At 39.0% G+C, this 5,638-nt stretch overlaps 1 pseudogene; it reads left to right on the top strand.

Annotated features, from left to right (window-relative positions):
* Nucleotides 1–561: 561 nt before the first annotated feature.
* On the top strand, nucleotides 562–5,423 carry LOC118978418 (syntaxin-7-like; annotated as a pseudogene).
* Nucleotides 5,424–5,638: the final 215 nt, after the last annotated feature.

Genomic DNA, 5,638 nt, shown 5'->3' with positions numbered 1-5,638 from the left:
AGAGCCTTCACATCAGACTCCCAATGTTTAACAAGCACATGGTTGGAACTGAGTTTTTAGAAACACCAAACCAAATACTGCTACCAGTTACAATGATACTCAAACAAAAGACTTAGACATTAGCCCTGGCAGGCGTGGCACAGTGGATGAGCACCAGACTGTGAACTAGAGGGCTCAATTGCCATTCAGGGCACATGCCTGGGTTGCAGGGCCAGATCCCCTGTAGGAAGTCTTGAGAGTCAACCACACATGGATTTCTCTCTCCCTCTCTTTCTCACTCTCTTCCCCTCTCTTTAAAAATAAATGAATAAAATAAAAAAGATTCAGACATTAACCTGCTTATGTTAGTCATTTTCTAGTGTTTCATTCCCACAGTCCACCAACCCCTAATTAATGTCTGCAAGAGGCCAAGAATGTGACCTTATCTATAGGTCTTTTGCAAATGTAAATAAATTAAGGTAAGTTCGTACTAGTGTAGGGTGGGCCCTAATTAAGGCATGTGATATCCTAAAGAAGATGGACATTTGGACCCAGAGATACATGTAGGATGAGAACAATGAGATGACAGAGGCAGAGCCTGGAGTAAGGTGTCTGGAAGCCAAGGGATGCCAAGGACTGAGGGCTCCACCCAACAGTAAGAGAAATGCATGGTCCAGAGTGTCCCCCAGATCCTCACAGAGAAGATAGTCCTGTTGACCCCTTGATTTCAGAGGTTAAGGTTCCAACTGTGACAGACTAAATACTGTTGGTGCAAGCCAGAAAACCTTAAAATACCTGAGTGGAAGACTCATGGGCAGGGACAACAGGGTGGGGATAGACTTCAGGGTGGGTGGGAGGAGCAGGGGAGGGCAAGGGGAAAAAGAGTGGCACGTCTGCAATTGAACAATGATAAAAAATTAAAAATAAAATAAAATAAAAATGAAATATATCATTTCTGAGGTATAAATGTTCCATGAAAGCATTTCAAACAAAGTTAGAATAATGGGAATGCCATCTGGGAGGAAACTGTAACATATTTGGCTTCCACTGGGAACATAATATTCAGATGAAGACATAAAGTTCATGAAAAACCAGCAACATTGATAAATTTCATGCTAATCATCATAGTGTATGAGTGATATGGTCTCAAAGACATTCCCCATTCCCATACCTTGTTTATTCCTCTTTTTGTCATCCACATTACACACCTGTAGATGCAGAGCATTTCAGATGGACTCTCCAGTCTCTGTGCTGCTGTCAGAGTCACTGTGTGTCAGAGAAGCAGCTGTTGAGGTGAGTGGGGCTTTAACCACATGCACAAAAGTCACCATTTTCCCAAGGTCATCCAAAGAAATCTGACCACTTGTTTTTATTGGCTTCGATCAACTATCTTCCTACTAGAATTACTTATTCTCCTGATAAATTCATTTGGTGATTTCCCCACAACAATGTAATGATTTCTATTTTTCCCTGTGTTGACAAGAGGCAGTTTGAATTTGAGAAATTATTCCTATCATTAAATGATGACTCTGTTGATGTGTAAATTGACTGTGTTAAAATACAAGGACACGTATCAGGCAGTACTGAAGTGATGTGAGGAACAGTGTGGCTCCACAATGTGTGTGGATACGTCATACTCTGACCTCTGACATTTCCATAACCCCCACAGGGTGGTAACTGCTGGGACACTACTCCTTTCTGCACCTGTTTCTGTGGCTGTGATTGTGGATGACATTATTTTTTGGTGAATCTACATTTCTTTTCTCTGACCACAGTGAGAACAGTACACTTTGCAGAAAATTAACAAGGTTGGCCATGTGACTGGTTTGGTTAATATGTTTGTGAAAGTAACAGTTTATGAGTTCAGAGCACAGGCATTAAGTAGCACATTTTTGCTAGTTCTGTCCAGAGTGGCTAATCCCAGCTCTGAGGGGTCACATGTCAGGTAGCCCACTGGTCAGAGAATAAAAGATATAAAAAGGATCTGAACCAAATCTGTGGACTGGAGCTGAGCCCACACATGCTCATCCTGTATCAACTGAAAGCCAAATTCACCACACAGGGGTAACTGAAAAATCGAGTAATTTTGCAAATTAATGCTCATTTGCAAATGCCAATACAACTGGGTCATTTGTAACACAACGTCAGCTATTAGATATAACTCAATACACATATCACATTAAATTAATTTTGAAGAGTCACATATTTTTTTCATATGAACATAATAAAGAAATACAGAGAAGATAAAGATATATTTAAACAAATGAATGTACAGGAATTATTAATTCATTTTGCACATGATAAATATAAGATCTCTCCCATTTGTAATGGAATTATAGTAAAACTACCACTCAGTGATGTCAAATTAATAAATTTCTTTCCACATTCTGTCAATGACTAATGTTTAATTCACACGCACATGTTATCTTTTTAGTTTTTATTCTCATTTTTAACATTGTATTTTTTCTATCAGTGTAGGTTTTTAAGCATAGGAATTCAGAGTGCCAAAAGGTAAAGACAAAAGTTTAATAAAACAAAGTACCTCCAAAAATAACTAAAATCCAGTAGAGGAAAAAAAAGAACAGATATATAAGAGACATCAAAGGACACTAATTATTGCCCAATGAAACTATTACTCTCTACCAAAAAATGACTACAATCATTGATAATGATGCACTAAATACATTAGAAAATATTGGTGTTGGTTCTGTTGTCCCAGCAAGTGGAGTACAGTCACATGGCTCTTGTTACAGGAACTTTGGGGTTGTTGCATAGTAACAGTGAGTGCCAAGCAGAAATTCAGTTGTCACTGCTCCAAATCTATTCGCATTGCACTTTCTGAGATAGTGGCAGCAGATCCTCCCACCTCCTCTCCAGTCAGCTCACTTGAGGTTTTGTCAGGAAAGGGCACTGGGAGCAAGGACTGGTCTTCCTTGTCTCATGCTGTTTTCTCTCCCTTGGCTACAGTGCTGTGGCTGACATCTGCATGCATGCAGGAAGTTCTTGTGGTATTCACCCTCCAGCAAGTTTCTGGGACTAGTCACAGCCATAGCTCCCCTTCTCCAACCTGGGCCTACTGACACTTGGTCAGAGAGATCCTCTTACTTGCCAGTCACACTGTGAGATCCATCCTCACGCACATCAACCTTCAGACTGAGACCTGCTCTCTCCTAGAGCCCTCCAGTGAATGTGTCTGCCATAGAGCTTTCTGTAGTGACATGAGTCTGAAACCCATTGCTAAGGAGATAGACTGGGGTCATATACAATTCTTCCTTTTGGTAATCTTCTTTGATTAACCTTTTGGTACATTTTGTAATTTTCTTCTACCCTCTCTGCAGGCTACCCCCTAAAATACTTAAATATTCTTTAAATCATCCCTGGTTTCTCTCTTCTCACTCCACTGCCTTACACACTTTGATATCCTGATATGTTCAGTCCTCAGTTTCAACATTCAAAGGCTCAGGAAAGTTATGTTGAAGAAGTGTCTACAATTATTCATGTTATTTTAGACTTAGAAGTAACAGTGCTTAATATTGCAATTCATACTTTAAACTTGATATATTTTAATTAATAACAAGATTCTAAAATGCTTAATGTGCACATGGATATATATTTTTAAAGGTTAACATAAACATAGATATTAAAACAATTCTATAATATCAAGGAAGAAGCATCACATAAAGCATGAACTTCAAGTGACTATGATATGTCAGCACAGACTCACTCTCAGTAACAAAGGTCCCATCTGCTGAGTGATGCTGATAATGGGGATGCTCTGCATGCAGGGGACTATGGGAAATGTCAGTACCTTTTTAAATTTTTGTGCTGAAACTAAAACTGGTCTCAAAATAAGACTTATAACTTAGTTTTACAGAAATGATGGCAGCATTCTTGAAGAAACTAGAAATATGTTTTTTAGGGATGGTAAGAGTAACATTGTACCAGATTTAGGTTAGCTAATGTGATTGGTGCTTACAAATATATGTTCTGTATTCTAGACAGGATACAAAATAGAAGTTGTCTGTCTCAGAATTCCAAAATATGCAATTCTTGTCCAACATGGAAGTGCTTGCAAATCTGAAATGCAGAGATAAAAAATCATTAATCTGATTATACATAACTTAAAATTTAAGTAAACAAATATTTACAGTAATATTTATATAGTAAATCTGAATATTTCTTAATTTTTTTCTATAAAAACACTTAAATATTTCTTCACATATTGTTCACCCATTGCCTTTTGTTTCTAAAATCAACTCCTGATTTGCAAGAATGAGGGAAGCATATATAGGAGTTCTAAAGAAACTTACACTTTAGAAGGGAGAGTTGTGCCGGTTGTCCACACTGAAGACTTGGTATTATTTCTCTGGGACAGTCCAGTCCATGCATGTATTTTGAAAATCTTCAAAAAATTCTATGAGGAAACAAATTTTATGAGAAATTAAGTAAAATTAATTTGTATTTGTAAAAACAATTAAAGTTGGCTCACAGTTAGAGGGGGAGGTGACAGCTAAGCAAACTGCACAGCCCACCAACATCTGGTGACATTAGTGAATAAGCAATCAACCCCGTCCTGCACTCCAGGAATTCTTGGTCACCCCACCCAGCTGGCCCAGCATATCCAACATCCAAAGATCACACGACCTTGTGTGGATATATAAAGGACTCTGAATCAACGTGGAACACCTCAACAGTCACCTGAGTTGAGGCAACATCCAATGCAGAACCAACAATATTCTGAACAACTGGTCAAAGAAACAAGTCCATGAAACAGTTCATATCTCCTCCTATCACCCTCAGTGAACAGCATGAAAGGAAAATACAGGTTATTTCTTAGTGGCTGAATTCACAACATCACTGACCAACTCCCCAAAGGCCAGCAGTTGAGAAAGACAAATAGTGTTTTGCATGAGTGGGGAGCCTGTACCAGAGCATCTGGTGCAATTCCTGAGGAGAGCTCAAAGAAAGGAACCTTGTGTTCTGGAAAAGCTAAACTCACCCTCAAGATCAGGTGCAGGATGAGGGAATTACAGAAGGTGACCTCCACCTCATTCATGAAACAGTCTTCTCTTACACACTGGTAGCTGATATTATGGATATTAATAAACTNAAAAGCTAAACTCACCCTCAAGGTCAGGTGCAGGATGAGGGAATTACAGAAGGTGACCTCCACCTCATTCATGAAACAGTCTTCTCTTACACAACTGGTAGCTGATATTATGGATATTAATAAACTTTTCAGAAGTCTGGGAATGATAATTCATGAGCAAGGAAGTGCGATGGCATGGAAACCAAAGTTGAAAATGCAGGGTGCATGTGCAACCAGCAACCATCATCCATCATGGCGGCAGAATATCAGAAAGAGAACCCTGCATGTTGCTGGGAGATGCACAAATCTTTTAACAAAACTACATCTCTACAACTGCACTACCATGGAAAATTAAACAAGAGCCTAAACCTTTATATTTATTTTATTTATTTATTGAAGATTCAATGTATTTATTTTTAGAGAGAGAGGAAGAGAGAGAGAAAGACAGAGAAGCATGGATTGGTTGCCTCCCGTCTGCTGGATCCCCAGATCAATTGTGCAACAACACAGCCACCTGCCCTGACTGGGAATCAAACCAGTGACATTTTCCTTTACAGAACGATGTCCAAC

The sequence above is a fragment of the Sturnira hondurensis genome, unplaced genomic scaffold (genome assembly GCF_014824575.4).
Source record: "Sturnira hondurensis isolate 20B ecotype Veracruz unplaced genomic scaffold, ASM1482457v3 Scaffold0021795, whole genome shotgun sequence".
Lineage (NCBI taxonomy): Eukaryota > Metazoa > Chordata > Mammalia > Chiroptera > Phyllostomidae > Sturnira > Sturnira hondurensis.
Note: the sequence above shows the minus strand (reverse complement) of the source record. Positions and strands in the feature narration are given on the sequence as shown.